The following is a 21359-nucleotide window of genomic DNA, read 5'->3' as shown; positions in this document are numbered from 1 at the left end:
CAGGGATCACTCCCCCGCTGGCAGGAACAGTGAGTCCAGGGGGGGGGGTGTTTCCTGGTTTGTTTGCACTTTTCTTAAAGGGCCGGAGCCATGGCGGGCGAGCAAGCCATGGGGGGAAGGGGGCGGTTTGTGCAGAGCCCCCCACGCAGCATGGGGCAGTGCGGCACAGCGAGGATCATCCCCCTGCCTGGCAGCACCTGCTAAGTCGGGGCTTCTTTTTTCAAGTGCCAGGAGCTGGGGTGGACGGGGCAGCCATTGCCGGGCTGGGAGAGTGGGCAGGGGATGGGCCTGGGTGTTTCGGAGATTCAGCTGAATCAAATTGGGACAGTGATTCAAATCACCGAAATGAATCACTGTCCCCCAAATCAGCCAAATCTGAAGTGAATACTAGCCAGTTCGCACAGGCCTAGCAGACATCATCTGAGAACTTGCCGTCATGTCTTTCAAATCGTATTTAGTGATGCCATCTGACCCAGTATTTTGTATTAAAATCTTGATGACACTGTGAAGTGGGGCGTGGTGAGAAAGTAACCTGAACTGAACTTGTGCATTTTTATGTTGTTATCATTCTACAAAGAAATGAGAATGAAAATTTTTACCTCTGCTGTGGTAAATTGGATTTTTTTTCCAACCTAAGCCTGATATTTTCTCCACTTAATATAATTTGACAATTGTTGCTCCTCTTGGAGATGGACATATAACCTGCTTATAATAAAACAGTAGCATCAGGGACCTCTGATATCCAGACTTAGGGGAGAGAGAGAGAAACACAACAGAGGGAAAATATTTAATTGAAAATTCTAATTCTGTTCTGAAATGGCTATGTCAAAATGACATGTTGTTTAAACAACAGATCTGTTTTGTGTATGCATTTATATCCTGTCTACTTAGTGCAGTGAAAAAAGTATTTTGCTAATTTTTACTTGCAAGCAAGTGTGGGAGAGTGGCTGCATCGCATTCCAGGTTGCGCACAAACTAAATCCCTGTTTGCTGAAACAAATTCCCTGGAAGCCACTTAGTTATAATAAACACGGAATCACACAGTAGCATTTTTATATAAATATGTTTCAGAATAGAATAATCAAAAAGAGCATCTTCTCTGGACCACCTCCAAGATGTATCCTCTTAATAAATTGCTTCTAAACCACAAAAGAAAAGAAACTAGAATTACAGAAGGGAAAAAATCAGGCATTGTTTATTGAGAAATAAGTGATCAACAGGAATCCTGGTTTTCTCGGACTAAAAAATATCCCGTTTTTGGATCTAAAAAACTAACTCAAAATCCACATTTTTCCATGATTAAAATCAAACACCACTAATATATAGATATATACATAGTGGTGTTTCATATTAATCCTGGGGAAAAAAGTGGATTTAAATCCAAAATCTGGGGGACTTTCTTTTTATCAGAGAAAAAGAATAGCACCTTGAAAAAGCAGCTATCTAAAGAAAGAAGAGGTGGGAACCTAGCATTTTGCAGCCTCCACACAATTTAGAAGGCTCATCGATGTGCCGAATAATCCTGACTAAGCCTTCTGTAGAATGGCACATGGCAGTTACTCTTATTTTATTTCCCCTAACAACCTGTTCCATAACTGGACTTACTTCCTGTCTCTGTGGCCAAATCTAATCTGATTTTGTCACAAGTACTGCAAGATTCTTTCGGAGTGACAAAGTATACCCCACCTGCCTGTCCTATTCTTAGTCTCAGTGGATCTCTGATCAGCCTCAGATAATAAATATTTCATATATTGGACAGGTGAAGGGTTTCATACAGCTGCTGATTGTTTCCAAGGTAACCAACACATGCAATTTGAACAGTTTAAACATAAATGCCATGTTGAAAATAAAGCTTTTCATGTTTCCACTACTCTTTGATTTTATATTTAAAACATTACCCATCTCCTTGTTGGCCCTTCAACAAGCAGATATAGAAAAGCTGTTAGCATTAACAAGTATTACAAACCACTTTTATAACTTGATTCCATTCTTTCCTCCAGTCAAATTGGGATGAAAATACCTTTTCATTTTGTAAGCATAAAATAAATATCTGGAGATTTGAAATTGCTTGAATTAGCATGACTACAAATCCTCAATATGCAACAATGCAGTACTATATTATGCACACATTAAACTGTTTCTCTACTGTGATGAAGCAAATTTGAATGGTTTTCTTCTCAAAATATCCCAAGCATTACATCTGTAAGTAGGGTTTTTTCATTGTTTTCAGTGATACCCATATCCCTTCTTCAGGCAAAATCAAAGACATACCAAACAGACTTTCACTTCAGCTGAATCCCTGCCAATATCCTTGTCTTACAATCTCCTTATGACTGATGTCCATGCAGTGGCCTGTAGATCTACCAGTCTTACGATGGCTTTTTAAAATTTCCCTCCCTGCCTCCCCCTTCCCCTCTCTGAAAGTTGTTCCAACCTAATTAACCTTGTTAGAATACAAGTCAAGGGGAAAGGGACTTAATGGTGGGGGTCTTCAATAGACCACCCAACCAAGGGGAAGAGATAGACTGGGAATTCTTAAATCAGCTCACGGAGGTAGTTAGGTCAAAGGATGTGGTCATCATGGGTGACCTGAACTTTCCAGACATCTGCTGGGAAGAGCAGTCAGCCAGGTCTGACTGCTCACGTAGGTTCGTAGCCGGGATACAGGACCTCCATCTAACCCAAGAGGTGTACAGCCCCACCAGGGGGGAAGCCTTGTTGGATCTGGTCCTGGCCACGGGCGATGACTTAGTGAGGGGTCTGCGGGTGCTTGACCACCTGGGTGACAGTGATCATCACCTGCTGGAATTCACCATCCAGCACAAGGTGGCAAAGGACTGCAGCAAGGCATCAGCCCTGGACTTCAGGAGGGTGGATTTCAACGAGGTAAGGAGAATAGTTGGGGAGGCACTGAGGTCCCGGAAGGGAGGGGAGTTGGGTGTCCAGGAAGAGTGGTCGTTCCTTAAGGAGATGAGCCTCTAAGCCCAAAGGGAGGTAATCCCAACGCGGATCAAAGGGGCAAGAGGGCACAAAAGCCCCCATGGCTCACCACAAGCATACGGGAATATCTCCTAGCTAAAAAGGAGGCGTACACCCAATGCAAGGGAGGGGCCATCACTAGGGAGGACTATACCTCGGTTGCTTGGGGCTGTAGAGGGGCAGTCAGGAAGGCCAAGGCAGAGATGGAACTGGGACTAACTACCCAGAACAAGGACAACAAGAAGTCCTTTTTTTACATACATAGTGGGTAAAAAGAAGGTACCAGGTAATGTGGGGCATCTGCAGGACATGCTAGGAAATCTGGTCATTGCATCAGACAACAAAACTAGCCTATTTAACAATTTCTTTGCCTCCATTTTTCTGAGCAGGGACCGGGTCACCCCCCCCACCAGGACCCCCATAGGTCCCAGGGGAGGCGCACCCAGGCCTAGGGTCAGTGAGGACCTAGTCAGGAAACTTCTGGAGGGACTGGACGTATTTAAATCAGCTGGTCCTGACAATCTCCACCCCAGAGTGCTGAGGGAATTAGCAGAGGTCATTGCGGGACCCCTGGCACGGCTTTACGAGCACTCGGGGTGCTCTGACATGGTGCCAGAGGACTGGAAAAGGGCCAACGTGGTTCCCATTTTCAAAAAAGGGAGGAAGGAGGACCCAGGAAACTGTAGGCCAGTCAGTCTTACCTCGATCCTAGGTAAGCTTTTTGAGAGAGTTACCCTGGCGCATGTCCGTGAGGGGCCAGCAGTGGAGGTTATGCTTAGGGGCAACCAACATGGGTTCATTAGAGGCAGGTCCTGGCAGGCCAGCCTGGTGGCCTTCTATGACCAGGTCACAAAATCCTTACATGCAGTTGTAGCAGTGGATGTAGTCTTTCTGGACTTTAGGAAGGCCTTCGAAACTCTCTCTCACCCCATTCTCATTAAAAAAACTAGAGGACCATGGCATCGACAACTACACAGTCAAATGGGTCGCTAGTTAGCTGGAGGGCTGTACCCAGAGAGTGGTAGTGGACGGGTCATTTTCAACCTGGAGGGATGTGGGCCATGGGGTCCCCTAGGGCTCGGTCCTTGGACCCGCAATGTTCAACATCTTCATCAGTGACTTGGACGAGGGGGTAAAAAGCATCCTGTTCAAATTCGCAGACGACACTAAGATATGGGGAGAAGCGGGCACACTAGAAGGGAGGAATAGGCTGCAAGTGAATCTAGACAGGTTACAGAGACAGAAAAGATTCTTGGAGTCATTATTGATGCCAAAATGAACATGGGCTGACAGTGTGGGAAAGCGGTCAGGAAGGCCAACTGTACCTTGTCATGTATCCACAGATGTATCTCAAGCAGGTCCAAGGAGGTGATCCTCCCCCTCTATGCGACACTGGTCAGGCCACAGTTGGAGTACTGCATCCAGTTCTGGGCGCTGCACTTCAGGAGGGATGTGGACAACATGGAGAGGGTCCAGAGGAGGGCCACTCACATGATCAGGGGGCAGCAGGGCAGGCCCTACGAGGAGAGGTTAAGGGACCTGAACCTGTTCAGCCTCCACAAGAGAAGGCTGAGGCGGGATCTAGTGGCTGTTTACAAAGTAGTCAGGGGGGACCAGCAGGCATTGGGGGAGTCCCTGTTCCCCCCAGCACTCCCAGGAGTGACAAGAAATAACGATCACAAGCTGGCAGAGGGTAGATTCAGGCTAGATATCAGGAGGCACTACTTCACTGTCAGGGCGGCTAGGATCTGGAACCAACTTCTAAGAGAAGTGGTGCTTGCTTCTACCCTGGGGGTCTTTAAGAGGAGGTTAGACAAACACTTTGCCGGGGTCATTTGACCCCAGTACTATTTCCTGCCATGGCAAGGGGTCAGACTTGATGATCTGCTCAGGTCCCTTCTGACCCTACAAACTATTAAACTAATTGTGTTCCAGGTGGAAATCAATCCTCTCCCCCTCTCTGCTCAGCTCCCCATCCTATTCCAGATGCACTGTAGGGACCAGATGTTTTTAAAGCCCTTAGTGGGTGGTGTTCTAGTTATTTCATCAACTACCTCTCTCCAATCTATCAGTACAGTTTTGATGGACGAGGGAAGGCTGTTGGAAACCTCTGAGTTTTACCACCACAGCTTATGGTGAGCCTGGGGCTTCCTGCATTTAGGGTGCAAGGTAAGGGGTAGATCTTCACTTATGGTGGGTGCAGGACATTTCTCCAGGGGATGAATAGATAAAAGATAACTATGTTGAGAGAGAACTGTGGGAGAAAGGGATGGAGAATATAGTACATTTTTAAGAGGTTGATGGTACCTGGGTACTCTGATTAAGAATTCATTCAGAGTTGGCTGCTTGAAGCCCCAGGATACAACCCCTCTGTCTGTTTTCCCTTACTTATTGCACAGGTGTTGGCACTAGCTTGGTAAGTACTCTGGCTCCCATGTGCAGAGGTGAAGAGGATATAACAGGAAATGCTGAGAGGCATTTTGTCTGTGCTGGGAAAGAGAGAATATGTGTAGTAGTTTGACCCATGTGAGCAGTAAAAAAAGTCTTGATCTTTAAAACTGTCATTGTCTACAGCTCATAATTCTGTGGCAGATCCCACATTAAGAACAGTTTAACTACCTCTGACTTCTCAGTGCTGTTGTTTCCTTTGCCAAGCTCCTAGATTCTAACCAGCAGGTCTCTGGTTAACCCTACCTCACTGCTGTTTGTTTCCTACCATGCTGCAGGTCTACTGTTAAGTGTTAAGTACAGGAACTTAAAGACATTCTTTTTCTAGCCTATGCCCTTAATAATGAACAGTCACTAGCTCAGTTTCCCCAGGCAGTATTGCTTCTGGTTAGACACATAGACCTCAACAGTGTTCCCTTTCACTAAAGTTTTCCAGATTTTGTTAAAAGCATTCACTTCAAGGGACTGCAAGTTTTGTTTTGTTTTGTTTTAATGCATGTACTGAATTCCTGCACCACACACTTGAAAAATGAAACTTGGGTTAGTTTTGGGTTTTGGTTCACATGCTGTTGCATGTTGAGTTTCTAGTGCTCCAGGAAAATAGTGTTTCAAAGTGCTGAGAACTTCTTTATATGTATTCTATTTTATACCCTCATTCTACCTTTTATTTTCCAAATCCTGTATGCTGGGGTGAAGCATTTGTGAATGTATACTTAGGGAAGAGATCAAGCCTATGGTTTCTGAGATGATCATCTCCATTGAATAAGGATGACACACAGAGGAATAGTACAAGCTTCCCATAATAATCATCAGTGGTCGCATCTACACGTGCGCTTCAATGCTCAGTAGCCTATTCTATTGCTCATTAAAACATCACATCAAAAACAGTGCTAATATGCTAATGCATAGAATTAGTTTACTGAGCATTAAGCGTCACAAAAGGCTTTTGCTACTGCACATTAGGGCAGCCTGTACATGAGCATGGAGGTGGCACTGATGCGCTGGAATTCCAGCACATCAGAGCAAACTTGATTAAGTGAGTCTGCTGGAATGTGGCAATTGCACGCTGCAGCAGCCTTTTGTGTCTTGTGTATCAGTATCCCTGCACTTAAAAATGGCAGTGGGGGCGCTTGAAAGAAAGCTCATCGAACAAGCTTCAGTTCAAGTGCCTCTGCTTGCCATTTTTAAGCTTGGGGACTCTGATACAGGAACCGTGGTGGTGCTTTAATTAGAGCAGCTCTTGGAGCCTCTCTAATTAAAGTGCTGCCCCACCCCTGCAGCACATGTAAAAGTGCACAGAGGTACTAAACGTAATGCGCAGTAGCAAAAGGAAATGCAAAACTCTAGAACTCTTGGCTCAGAGATGATATATTTTATATCACCAACTAAGAAATCACAAAAAGTATATCTTTTACTACCAAATACTACATCCCAGTAGCAAAAGCACATTCATGATCATGTTTCTCAACTCTGATATGAGGGGACTAGTTGGCATTTTCTGTCCTTCACTGCTCCACTGAGACTACCTATGTGGGTTCCATTTAACATGACTACCATGGTGTTAGCCATTAGATGGTAACAGCATTCACTCCCTACTCTCCGGTGTTGAGTTTCTGACCCAGAGGCAAGTTACTCTGTATCCCCTTATATTTCAAATGAGTTAACCAATTCTCATTCTCCAGAATGCTGAGAGAGTAGATGTTGGATAGTTTCAAAGCATTAGTCACAATTCTTTAAATTGAGTTTGGACCTGGCACTGTTCATTTTACCCAAACTGAATCAACTGGCCTGAAATTTTACCTGTATGACCTTTTTATTCCTGGGAGTTGCATTGGATGCAAGTGAAGGTTACGTTTAGGAAAGGGAAAGTAAACATTTCAAATCTATAGGATGACCCTTAAAAAAAAGTTAACTACAGTCATTCAAATCAGTGTGGGTATGCAGAAGGCTGGGAAATGCAACCCCAGACTCTGACACTCCCTGGCAGTCGGATCTGCCTGCTGTGCTCTCCAGCCTCCATAGCAACTCTTGGTTCATGCTTGTCAGACCTTGGGTGTTAAATATTATGATAAACTTGGGAAGCTGCCTTTGAAAGCACCCTCATAGGTGCTTTTCCTCCTTGCCACAGTCGCCTGGGCTTGTTGACCCCTCAACCTAGTTGTCTGGGCTTATCTGCCCTCGGCATAGTTATCTAGAGTGTGCCTTCCCCCAAAACAGTGCTTTGAGCTTACACTTTAGGCTCAGTTATATGGGGCATGCCACCCCCTTCAACAGTTTCTCCAGGATATGCTGTCCCCTCTGTACAGTCCTCTGGGCCTCTTCTTGTCTGCATTTTCTCTGCTCACCAGGCTTCTTGTCTTACCACAGCTGTCTCTTGCAGCCCCTGGGATCAGATGCCCACTAATGACTGCCCTCAGTTCTGTATAGTGCAGCACCCTCAGCTGGATGCTTGGAGTGGTTCTGTAGTGCTACCTCTCTCTGTAGAAGAAACCCAACAGCACCCTCACCAGGGAGCCCCTAGTGCCCTCCACTTGCACCTTACTAGCCACCCATGCCTTGCAACTGTTCATCAATGCTTCTTTGGATCCTGGGGTTTGCCCTTCCCTAAGGCTTTTCTCTTTCATAGAGTCATAAAATCATAGAAAATTAGGGTTGGAAGGGACCTCAGGAGGTCATGTAGTCCAACCCCTGGCTCTAAGCAGGACCAGCTAGGGCTTTGTCAAGTCAGGCCTAAAAAATCTCCAAGGATGGAGTTTCTACCACCTCTCTAAGTAACCCGTTCCAATGCTTCACCACCTTCCTAGTGAGAGATTTTCCTAATATTCAACCTAAACCTCCCTTGCTGCAAAATGAGACCATTGCTTCTTGTTTTGCCATCTGTCACCACTGAGAACAGTCCAGCTCCATCCTCTTTGGAACAACCCTTCAGGTAGTTGAAGGTTTTTATCAAATCTCCACTCAAGTCTTCTCTTCTGAAGACTAAATAAGCCCAGTTCCCTCAGCCTCTCCTCATAAGTCTTGTGCTCTAGTCCCCTAAGTATTTTTGTTGCCCTCCACTTGACTCTCTGCAACTTGTCCACATCCTTTCTGTAGTGAGGGGGCCCAAAGCTGGTTACAGTACTCCAGATGTGGCCTCACCAGTGCTGAATAGAATGGAATAATTACTTCCCTCAATCTGCTGGCAACTCTCCTACTAATGCAACCCAGTATGCTGTTAGGTTTCTTGGCAACAAGGGCACACTGTTGACTCATATCCAGCTTATTGTCCACCATAACCCCCAAGTCCTTTTCTGCAGAGCTGCTGCTTAGCCAATTGGTCCTGAGCCTGCACCAGTGCATGGGATTGTTCTGTCCTAAGTGCAGGACTTTGCACTTGTCTTTGTTGAACCTCATGAGATTGCTTTTGGCCTAATCCTCCAATTTGTCTAGGTTCTCACCCACTCTGTGTGGTTTGCCTTTCCCAGATGCTTTCCCAACTTGCACCAGTACCTTAGAGTTTCTTGCTTGTTGACTAGTGCCAGCTCACCAGTCCCAGTCCCTTCTGGGATGTTCACAAGATCCCCCTCACTCTTAGGGACTCCTTCTCCAAGCTGCAAGGGCAGCACTGCAGCAGCTTTTGGGGAGATCCTCTCTTTTCTGCATCCCAAGCTTGAATGCCCCCCCTCAAGTACAGGAGCCAGGCTTAATGGCTAAGTACAGACAGTCAAAAAGCTGTAGGATGAATTATGTCAATCTTTGCAGGTTAATCTAAGCTGTGTAGGTTGAACTGATAAGGAAGTGAACAGATATTCACTTCTGATTCTGAAAATGCAGCCACATGTCTGCAGTGGCCCAAGCCAGAGGCCAGGGGCTGCTAGCGCATGCCTCCCTGCCTCAGCTGGAGCAGACAGGTTGCACCAAGTCTAGCCCACCTACAGAGGAGGGGTTTTCAGGGGTGGTGCAAAGTATTCTGGGATGCTGGGTGACTGTGAGTTAATTTCAATCTGGGGGGATCTGGGACAGAAGTTCAATAAAATGATTTAACCTAAATCAGTTAAGTCTGATACTACATCCTTCCAGGTTTATCATAAACTGGTTTTGGCCATTTTGAAAGCGGTTTATGTGCACTATACATCTGTTGTGTTACAGATTTAAACTAGTTTCCAATCACTTGTACAAGGTTGTGTGTAATTTCTATCCCTAGCCATAGAGCCCTGGGTTCCACCTACTTCTGGTCACATGACCCTAGATCTCTTAACTGAGCCTAAGGGTTTCTTCTTAGATCCTCAGCTCTGCCACAGCCACTACTTAAATATCTGCCTGGAATTCAGCTCCCTATCCTATTCCTGCTTGTTCCAGGTAAGTGGTTTGCAGCTTGTTATTGTCTTGCAGCTATGACTCCTAACTCCCTTCTGCTGCCTGTCTCTTTGCAGCTGGCGCCAATTCAGTTGCCAACAGTCTTGCAGCCAGATAATGCTGCCTTCACCCTCTCTTAAATCAGTAGGGGCTACAAGTCCCCTGTTATACGATATTAGTTTATACATTACGAGTCCATCTGATGTCAACAGATGTTAATGGAAAGGAAATTTCTCTCTGTTTTATTCTAACACACATGTACTCTCACTTCCCCTTTAATTTCTAGCCCCTTCCTAACTGTTCTGTTCCTTGATATTATTAGGAGTGTCTTTAGATTAAATGTTCCTAACAATGAAAGCTAAACCAGTGCCAACAGTTAGTGTTCATTTTGTCTGAATGAATAATCTAGAATGGCATGTAACGTTTCATTCCAAATTTTATCTCTGCAAGACCAAGAACCTAACTGCAACTTTAGTGGCAGTCCCCCAAGTAATAATAATGAAACCAAAATATAGTTTCCAGCACTGAACTGTCATGATACAGTGAACTTTCCATGATACCAATGTACTTTTCTGTATCTAAACATGATTTCTCTCTTTGACTGCAACTTTTGTGTTTCAATACATTTGTTCCTTGCTTAATTATTTATGCTATAGCTAAAATAAATTGAATAGAATGTAGTTAAATGCAATGCATAGTGATCCATGACAAAAATGTCTGAAAGTATATTTTTGGAAGACAAAAGGGGAGATAGTTTTGAGCTCTTGAAATCTTTGTAACTGCCCCATTAATGTTTAATTGTCATTGGCAGCCAAGAAATGCCTTTTCATATTAGCTAGACAGTGTTCTTGGGGTGATATGCATAGGTGGCAGAAAGTGATAAAGCTGGTGAAACTGCACCTCTGGGAATGCATAACAGGATCATTTCTGTGATATGCAAATCATGCTGCCAAGTTGCTGTATAAACAATTCATGGGAGAAGTAGTGAGAGGTAGTTAAATCATTGGATCAAATCTCAAAGATAAAATTCATCATGGGGAATGGGAATGCATTTAAAGAGAGTGATTTTGCTTTTCATGTTAAAAAAAAAATTAAATTTAGTTCTATGCCCAAAGCATTTAATTGTATTAAAGAGTACATAACAGATGATTTATCACAACTGTAACAGCTTAGATTAAAAGAAAGCCAATGAATTTGCCCTATAAGGGCAGCATACCTTAGACAGATATTTACTAGTCTAAACAAGATTTTTTTTGCTTCGTTAATATTATCTAGCAAATCAGACTTTATGAAGGAAAAGATTTCTTCATAAATGTTAATCTAGTTACTTTTTACCCCAGAGACTGGGGTAAAAAGTTCCTTAGAAATGTACCAGGCAGTCATACAAACAAGTTTGTAAAAAGAGGAGATTCTTAATTAAATTTTCTTTAACTAGCATCATTAGCTTTACTTCCAGAAAGTTATTGTTGTATCTCACCTAGCCAGTGGAACATGTCAGGACCTTGCAAACAGTGTTTGTTGCAGGAGAAATAATTGACAATGTGTTTATTTTACATTTTTTATATATATGTAATTCCTTAAACAGTTACAGGCAGCGCACTCCTTTAAAGATCTCAGCCAAAATACCACTGCCTTGTTCCCATGGAGTAACTGTGCCCTGAGAATTAAGTCTATGTGGAGAGATTAAAGACAGTGTTAACTTCTTTTAGCAGGTTGTTATAGCTCTCCCAAAGAAACTGTATTAGAGAAAGCCAACAACACTAGGTTTCTATCAAGACTGTCATCTTGCTTGTACACTCAAGAAAATGCTCACAAAACTCTGAATAATAGTACTATCTGGTGACTGTGGCTAGGTCACTTATTAGTTGGGCATAAATGATACTCTTGGCAATGTGTAAGATGCAAATAGAGTCTCTGCTCTGAAGGTCTTATAATCTAAAAGATAGGCATAGATATGGCAAACACAATGAAGGCTTCTTCAAAAATTAGTATCTTGAATGATTGTCACCTAAGAGTAATACATTAAATATCATCATGCCAAAGGGAAAAGGCACATCTCTAGTTCTGTCTCCTGAGCAGAAATGTCATAAAAGTTTATTGAAGTTTAAAAAAAAAATACCAAAGAGACTTTTTCATTGTTTTTTATTGCTCACATTCATGAACTCACACTTTTTAAATAACATACTAAAATATTTTACTTCACTTCTGTTATGCATGACTAAGAAATAAGTGTAGATTGAATGCATTTATTGAAACATACACAAATGCATGTATTGAGATACAATCTTTAAATTGCAGCTAACCAAGTGTGAATTTCATCGGAAGCCCCTTTAAAGGAAACTTGCATTGTCCCTCCCTTCCCTCTCCCGTACCTTGAAAAATTATGATAAGTGCCTTTTTTGGTTTGATGTGGTTTTCATTGAAAACTGAATTCACACAACATAATCCATTGCAGTCTACTTTGTGTGTGTAGATCGAGGTCCTGTTGTGTTGAGCATGATACATAAATGCAATGCAATCTAATTAGTCAAGGCTGAGAAAGATAATAATGGGAAGTAGCATTATCCCATTTTACAGATAGGTTACAGAGGCATAAATGTCTTGCCTGTGGTTCCTCAGGAATTTATGACAGATCAAGGAGATGTGGGTTCAATATCTATCTCTCAGTCGAGTGTCTTAACCCAGTACTGCCCATGCATTTCCTAAAGAAGAAGAATGGGAGTCCATTACAGGCAGAATAGAGTTTAGTTAGCATGAAAGCGGGCAGCTAGTCTTTCTCAATCCATGAAATGTTAACAGGCAATTAAAAGAATAATACATGTGGATGATCCTACTACTGTATTTGCTGCTGCTCTGGCTTTCAGACCAGAAGGCACCATTAGATCCTAGAGGCTGACCTTCTATATATCACAGGCCATTAAGTTTCACCCAGACACTGCTACATTAAGCCCAGATATTTTAGTTAAGCTAAAGCCTTGCAGTCTACATATTGCATATTTAGATGACCAGCTAGTGCAATGTTGGATATACATAAGTAATAACAATCCATCCTTCTACCAATCTAATCTCACCCCGTATGAGAAGAATAAAGTGCAAATGGGTGTGGGTCTGGTTGAATGCATGAGTTATGCTCCTTGATATCAAAGCCCTGTCTCAGAATAATCCTCTGCTGCGTTATGTATGGAGGTCAAGCAGAGGGCCAGCAAGCCGTGTGAATATAACCGCACTTCACAGTTTCCTTCCACATTGTACCATTTATGCCACATGCATATTCATAGACTGAAGTAAGAATTTGGTCTCAGGAGAACACTGGTAAAGAAGTTTGTTAGATGACAATTCAAATAAAAAAGTGAAAAGCTACGAGTTACCATATTCATAGCTGCAGGCCAAATTCTTTATTCATAATGTTGCAGTGGCATTATTAACATCATGTTTGTTTAAAGAGTAACGAATATACTGCTTATGACCCTTCTAATACATGTGTTAAGCAGCATGCTACTGGTTTACACTGGTTATTTTCTGTTTTATGTTTTCTGGCAGGAAGATTTCCCTTGATTTTTATTGCAGTAACAAATGCTATTTATGAATATTGGTAACTAATTCACCAAAGTTTCACCCTGCTACTTCAAGGCTGGTTGCTCACACTTTATGATGAAAGGTTCTGCAAATCTTTTTGGCTTCGCTGTTGATTCTGGGTTGTTTTTGATTGTATTTTGAAGACTGGAAATATTGTATTTATAGTAAATAAATCATTCTCGTTATTGCTGGTGTTATTACAAAACATTTATATAGTGCAGTAAATTTACACTGTACTTTACCAACACAGATAAAGATGTTTCCTGCCCAGAAGAGCTTATAATTCAAATAAGACAAGACAAACACACGAGACAGCGCTTCAGAAGAAGGAGGGTAAAAAGATTATTAACAGTGGGAAAAGGGAAGGAGGGGTTCATTGTGGAGAATGGGGTTGTAGCTGATACCATTTTTAATAATTTTATATTGTAGTTGCCTTCTGTAGGTTTCAAATGAACCTGGGGGTACCATTGCATCAGGTGCCTACAAAAATATTGTGAGCGACAATCCTTATCCCAGAGAGTTTATAACAGCGGGGGCCAATCTTTGAGTTGTGCCATGAAGTGGCCTAGTAGCCTCCCTGAGTAACACTCTGATCCCCTTCACCTGCCTGATTTGTTGCTCTGCTTGTTGCTTCCTTCCCTTTGGTCCCTGCCCAATCTGCTGCTCTTTTTTTCTGCTTCCTGTCCTGTGCACAGAGCCTATTCTGCTTTCTGTGTTTTGCCCTATCTCCTCCTATGCCACCTGTCCTCTCCCTAATGTGCTGTATGCCACACAGAAGTTGCTCGTGCCACTTATAGCACATGTACTACAGGTTGGCCACCCCTGGTTTACAGTATGGCCAATTCTTAGACTTTCCGTAGCAAAGAGAAGGTGGGGTTTTGACTGGTGCTGGAGCTAGTTTCTCCATGACATGAGACACATGGATCCACTTGGAAATTTTACTTTTGACTGGGGGAAAACAACTTTGATTCATTGCTGGAGCTGTTTGCCCATCTCTCAGGGGAAAGCAGTCACTTAAGGCTGCTCAGGAAGTAGGTTGGACCCTCTCTACATCCTCTTGGCAACCTGATACCATCCTTGAAGCAGGAGAATGAAGCAGGCTGGCAGTTCAGGGTGACACTGTTCTCTCCTCCCTTCCTGTTCAGCTTACAGTTTATTTTATCTCCCCTTGAGATGCAGCCTGGGAAGGGAGAAAGGAAGAAGGGCCAATGATCTTTTCCCCTGACTGGGAGGGAGGAGAAGGTAACTTTTCCTGTTATAGTTGGGAGATGCAGTTGTTGGATCAAGCAGTTGTTGGATCAAGACACGCAGGGAGAGCAGGAGTGATGTTGGAGGGGCAGACCTTCTGGGAGCCTAGGAGGTGTGTTGGAACCTGGGGGTTAGAACTGCTGTTCTGGGTCAGATCTGGAAAGCAGAACTGCTGGGGTCGGGGGCAAAACTATTTTGAGGACTGAGAGAACAGGGTTGCTTGTTTGGCGAGATGAATAAATTGCTCAGAGAGGAACAGGCATATATGGCAGTGAGACCTCATGCAGTACCAAAGGGGCAGGGTTAGCTTTCCCAGTAAATTTGGCTGAGTGAGCTATGTCAGTCCTTTCTCTCTGTCTCTCCGCACATGCAAAGAGGATGGACACAAAAACATCAGAAGATATCCAAAAATCTTCTTTGACTGTATATTTCAGGGGCCTGAATCTTGATTTTTGGTCTCTTAAACTTGCCTATGCCGAGTTTATAATCCAAGTGGACTAGACAGATCCAAGGAGTGAGAGAGGAAAGAGTCTCAGAGAAGTGGAGTAATGATTAGTGGCAGGATGTGATTTGACTCATCCTTATCTAGTGCACTGTGTACTGGACCACATTATTTCCCAGTTGAAAGGAAACATTTGAATGAAGGAAGTTGGACTGGTAGATTCAGCCAAGGAAAGTAGTGTAACAGACAAAAGAAAAGTTTAAAGGTAAATCAGGGGAGGGCGTATAGGAGATATGCAGAAAGGGTAAAAATGTAGGAGCGTGTGAAACAAGGGAGATAGTTGGGGGAGATTATCTGGAGTCCTAAGAAGTGAGGCAAGGATCCTGAATGAGATATGATAAAAAGATAAAAAGCAGTTGTTGGATTCAGAGTGAATAAGAGATTGAGAAGGTTTTTTTATTATTATTATTTTTAGGCAATGTTATCAAGAGAAATCTTAGCTTAAAAATATCTTCCAGAATCTCTCTCAACAAACAGCATACAGAGAATAAGTGATGTCATATGAAGTTGTGATTGATACGACTCTATGATGGTTGCTTTACTCAGTGAAGTACTCAGGCACACATGAGTAATGCAAATCATTCCAGCTAGGAACCAGGAAACCTTTCTATCATGTGACACCATCACATATTCTGTGTATGGTCCATTTCGTAGGGGAAAGAAGAATTTTATAAAATGCAAAATGACTTGATTGGCATGGTTTCTCATACATATCTGTCTGCTAAACCAGGCTGTTTTAAATCCAAGACTTCAATTATCCAGGACTCAGAAGCAGAAAGAAATGTTCATGAATACACTTTAGAAACTTATAAAAATTACTTAACATAGCTTTTCTATTTATAATGTTGCTATGTGAGGTTCAGCTATCTCTTCATCTTCCAAGGCTAGGAGCAAGCACTGTGTTGGAAGGCCAGTTGGAAAACTAGAATCCCTCTTTTTTCAGTGATGATAAAGCTCCTACTGGGTTGTGAGATAATGCACCATATATCAGTCATAGGTAGAGGATGGACTACATTAGTTTTATCATAGGTGGATATGGAAGGAATTTCATATTGTGGTAGAATAGCAAGGTAGGACTTTTTTTTTAATGGGCATCTTTAGCTATCTGGACTAGCTTAGGAAAAATAGATTAATAGACACAGTATTGTAGGGAAGGCAAAGGTATGTGATAAATGCAGTTATTACATTGGTATTGCTATAGCTGTGGATAGAAAAGAAGATGGGTCTAGAAAGCGTGCATAAAAATCTGTGGCATCAGTGAGGACTCTGAAGTCAGCTCTTCTACATAATATATTCAGTCTTCCAAAGGAATCTTGTACATTAAGCTAAACCAGGAGTTGGCAACATTGGCCCATGGACCAGATGCAGCCCATGAAGAGGTTTAATCTATCTTGCAAGGCTAGGGACAAAAGTTACACATAAACTGGTTTAAGTGATCAGAAATGGGTTTAAACCTGTGACAGATCAGAAGTTCAGTGCACATAAACCAGTTTCAAAATCCCCTGTCCCGCCAGCACAGACCCAAACTGGGGTCTGCCTGGCCAGGGCAGAGCAGCCCCTGTCAGGGTCCTCCCTCTCCCCCCAGCCCTTTCCGCTGCAGCGGGGGTGTGGCCGGGTGCCGGCCTGGCATAGATCCCTGAGGCGAAGGTCATATCCCCCCCTGCTGCCGGCTGTGACAGTGGGACAGGGGAGAGAAGGGGGGAATTAAACCCTCCTTTGTCCCCCATTCACTTGAGACTACTGCCGGGGACATGCTTTGCAGCAGGAGACCATGGCAGGCTGGCATCTGGCCACACCTCTGCTGCTGCCGGGGGGGGGGGGTGGGGGGGAGAGTGGGGATATGCCCTGGCCAGGCAGACCCTGGCTTGGGTCCCCGCCAGTGGGACAGGAGAGGTAGGGGGGAATTAAACCCCCTTCCATCTCCCCGTTTGCTTCAGGCTGCTGCCGGGGCTGACCACGCCCCCCATTGCTTGAGCGGTCAGGGGGGAAATGCCTGGCAGGGGCTACTTTCCACTCCCCTTCCGGGTATACCCCAACTGGGAACCATGCAGGCCAGGGTGGGGGTTTAAACCCCTTCCCAGTCATACTCAGTCTGCTGGGGCCTGGCCTCACCCGCTCTCCCCAGCTCAGCTTCCCTCCCACCCCAGGCTCACTTTAGTGTCCCCCAGCTTCTAGCCTGAGCCACTGCAAGCATGTGCCTGCATTTCAGGAATCAAAAGTGAATGTCTATTCACTTGCTTGCCAGTTCAATCTATGGGGGTTAGACTAACCTGCAAGAATTGAATTGATTTCGGCTCAGGCTTTTTGAATGTCTGTACCTAGCCCATAGGTCTGATCTGACAAAGGGCGTAGAGCTGCACCAAACTGCCTATATCTCCTCAACAGTGCTCCCCTTCACTTTGGAGCCTGATGCTTCACTGCACCTGTGCTTACCCTCTCTGCAGAGATGGGCATCAGCAGTGAATGTAAGCACAAGCAGCTGGCCACTCTGCAGGAGAGAGATTTGCAGCATGCAGCAGGAGCCAGGTTGTGGTGAGCAGCCTGCATTGGGAAAGGGTGGCCAACCCCTGGCCTACATTATCCTGTACTGTAGAAAACCTTGTGGAAGGAGGCCCTGGGCAGATCTCTCTGTGAGGTTTCCTTCAAAGCGAACACCTTCCTCACCATCTCTGGTTAATAAAATGTATCTCCTCCCACATTGATAAGTCTCCAAGGGTCTCCCTGCAACCCTGTGAGATTCCTTGTCTTAAATTGCCTGTACTTTTGTCCACAGTAATGGAGTTGTGTTATCAGGGCTTCTCCTTAGGCATCGTTGTCCCTTGGGTGCACCCCTTCCTCTTGCAGGGTCTGAAGCAAAGATGATACAATTTTAGCCTGCATTATGTTTTAAGTAATTTCTCTGAGGTTAGAGGAGGGGGTGGTATCTATGAGTGGCCTGGCAAGTCTCGGCTTCTAATAGACTGCAAGTTGATGCCCAGAGGTGGGAGAAAGGAACCTCAGTGATATCTGAACACCCTTGCTAGATAAAAATGGAGATATGGACATGGAAACTTCACTCTTGACATCTATCTAGGGAGTTTGAATTGGTCCAGTAGCATTCAATAAGACTGGCTGATCTAACAGAACTTTTCCATTTATTTTCTGTAGTTCTTTGCTACAGAGAGAATTTAAGTTTCTCCTGAATATTTTCTCATTTATTTTCTTAACAAGGAGAGAGGGGAAAAAGAAGACCAAAAGGGAACATTGACATAACAAAGAACTTTTCCCTAATGTGTCTATTGTATACTAGCTGCTGCTCCGACACAATATCGCCACCTTCATTAATATATTTTATTTCCATGCTGTACATTGGGTTTTTTATGTGCTTCCTCTATTGTTTGAAACATGTCTTAGGGAAATGTTGTGTTATTAAAGGATTTTGAAGGCCTTGGATAAAAATCAGCATTATATTGAGCTTTTAAATATATATATTATTATAAGCAGATTTGAAGACTTTGAAATTATCAGTATATTGTTACACTGGAATTCTTAAAATGCTGCTATTTGATGAAATAGTGTAATTTATTCAGGAAGCATTCTTCTTATGAAATGGAAAGCAAGTCATCACAGTTTAAAATCGGCTCCTAGACAAAGTGAAAAACACAGACATAATCATCGATTGACAATGGCATTTTGTATTTGAGCAATAATCAAATCTGCTTTTAGCAGGGATGGACAGCATTGCTTGTCTGGAAATTTGCTTTTTTCCAGATGACTTTAGCATTGCCTATGCTTTTCTCCCCCCCTCTTATTTTATCACTATGCAGGACTTCTATAATGCTTTGCTTAATGTGTCTCCAGATTCTGTTATTTATAGACTTCAGCGAATTCAGGCTGCAGCTGCTAGAATTCTCACAAAAGAACAATCACATTTGTAACCTCTGAAGACCTTACATTGGTTGCCAGTGAAGTTCTGGATTTTGGTATAAAATATTACTGGATGACCTTTAAAACAGCATCTCAAAAGAACACCTGTTTATTTTACAGACCTTTGTTTTATTCTTACACTCCTGAAATCTTCCTGTTTCTGACTAAAATGTTTTCTGAAGTAAATCTCCCCATTGTGTGTTCCACATACCATCTTCAAAAATGAACAGGAGAGAGGATTTAGTAACACAGCATCTTGAATGTGGAGTTCTTCCAGAAGATACATTTTGTGCAAATTGGCTTTATATTAGATTTAAGAGTAAACTGAAAGTATATTGTGACTTTTTCCCCCTGACTTCTTTTAGACCCATTGATACAGTTATGATTTGTTGTTTGACTACAATGCAATGAATAAAGGGTTGTGTGTGTGTGCATATGCAAAAAATCATACACAAACACATTCATGCAGTGTTCAGTATGATACAAAGTGAAACACTGTACAACAATACTTTCTATTTTATAAATTTATAAAATGACATCATAGTTTTTCAATGACAGAGTTCAGAGTGAGTAACGGTATCATAGTTCATCCCAAATGACTGAAAATCAGAAGACTAATTTCTTTTGTACCATTTTGATTCTATATATATATATAGTACAGAACACATTGAATATGTTAGTTCTCCTTTCCCTGGGTTGTCCAAAAGTTCCTTGTATTCTCAGACACCTGCCACCTTCCATAACAGATGCTGTTAGACTGATGAACTCAACCTGCAAATAATTCAGTCCTTATTGACTTAGTTTGAAGACTGGATTTTACACAAAATGCAATTTGCTTAACCCAACACTTCTATAAGATCCAGATTTTCAAGGGTTCAGCACCCACAAGTAGGGGCTAATTTTTTTTTAAAGGATTTGGGACCTATTTTGGTGTTTATGGCCTTATTTTCAAAAATTGCTCTGGTCACTCATTTTGGTATTTTATATATTCAAGCTCTGAAGGAAAGCAGTGAGCATTTGTTGGCAAATTGTCCCAGAAAAATATTTTTCACTTCTCGCCTCTTCAGACTTTTGTATTTCAGAACCAGGACATTTTTTTCCCATCTCAAAACATGAAAAAATATAGAAAACCCTTTCACTCGTGATGCTGCCCTCACAAAAGTTTGAGCAGAGGCCATGTGTGAGATGTGTCTTTTGTACATATGAAAGACAAGGGGAAAGGGAGAGAGAAAAATTACTATCATGTTGTTCATTGCGGTTGCAGTTTCTCTTTCTCAAAGTTCCCTCTTCCAAAACTGGCCAAATAGATACATTTTATGTGTGGTGAAAGGTGTCACCAGCTACCTTTTCTTTTGAGGCCAGTCCTGCAGCCCTACAACTGCAAATAAATCACTACTGTAGAGGTAGCTCAATAGCTCAATATACTTAGGATCTCAAGAACAACTGGATCATGTCTGTAAACAGCCGGTATTTTTGCCATGTTAGGGAAAACAGTGACCAATCTAGCATCTGCTATTATGTCAAAATCTTTGGACAGGAACTAGCAGTTCTAGGACTTTGGGGAGCTGGAAAATTCACCTGGATGTAGTGGCTCCTGGAAGATCACACCTTAATAAGGATTTCGTCATTTTGTCTGTCTTCAGTGTCTCGAAGATTGTTAGAATTAGCCCCAGTGATGCTTATCATTGGAAAACAAGTTTCAAAAATTTCTGATTTCAACCTTTTCCTTGCGTAATATTGTGATCATCAAAATTACAGGGAAGTGAAGTGACTTATGTGCGGGCCGGGAGCGGTCTGAGGCCCTCGGGGGCGCGCGGTGGGCTCTGGCCAGCAGCCCTGGCATGCGGGTCGGGGAATGCAGGCCGGTGGACTAGAATTAGGCACGGACGCGTAGCGGTTGATTAAAGATTATTTTACTTACACCGTAGATGGTCGCAGTGCAGGCAGGAAAACTTGCTTGCGTTGCAGTTACAGACAGACACGTGGAGTTTGCTAGGCTCCACAACACGAACTCGAACAAGACCCGCAGAAAACTCGAGCCTCTTGAAATAACTCAGACAGAGCTCTGGATACACACACACACAAAGCTTGCTAGGCTCCGTGGAACAAGAGTGCAGGGAAGGGGTTCGTCGAGGGATCGCACTCGGCAATGGGGAGAGGCCAGAGGTTGATCAGACCCCTATAGCCTTCTTAAGGCACACGCTGGGTCCGTTAGGCTCCGCAGCGCTTAGAGTTCTTCATGAGACGTGAAGTCCTCCTCCTCCACGAGATGGTTGTGGAGTCCTCCAACTTGGACGGAAACCACTCAAGCCTCTTATACGGCTAGCAAGCCAATCGCTAGCCGCCACGTGGGAATAATTTAGAA

General features: G+C 43.2%; 1 protein-coding gene across 37 annotated transcripts in view; it reads left to right on the top strand.

Annotated features, from left to right (window-relative positions):
- Nucleotides 1-21359, top strand: part of ENOX1 (ecto-NOX disulfide-thiol exchanger 1) — a 542128-nt gene that overhangs the window by 293934 nt on the left and 226835 nt on the right. For 30 of the 37 annotated variants that reach the window (XR_003092514.1, XR_003092515.1, XR_003092516.1 and 27 more), the window contains one exon: nucleotides 13589-13671. The exons of 5 other annotated variants lie outside the window; for them this stretch is intronic. The gene's annotated coding sequence lies outside the window, so the exon portion shown is untranslated. Of the gene's footprint in view, nucleotides 1-9617; nucleotides 9766-13588; nucleotides 13672-21359 lie in introns of those variants that run through there. 2 more of the 37 variants (XM_014527928.2, XM_006017320.3) reach the window with 2 other exon arrangements.

The sequence above is a fragment of the Alligator sinensis genome, unplaced genomic scaffold (assembly GCF_000455745.1).
Source record: "Alligator sinensis unplaced genomic scaffold, ASM45574v1 scaffold59_1, whole genome shotgun sequence".
Classification (NCBI taxonomy): Eukaryota; Metazoa; Chordata; order Crocodylia; family Alligatoridae; genus Alligator; species Alligator sinensis.
Note: the sequence above shows the minus strand (reverse complement) of the source record. Positions and strands in the feature narration are given on the sequence as shown.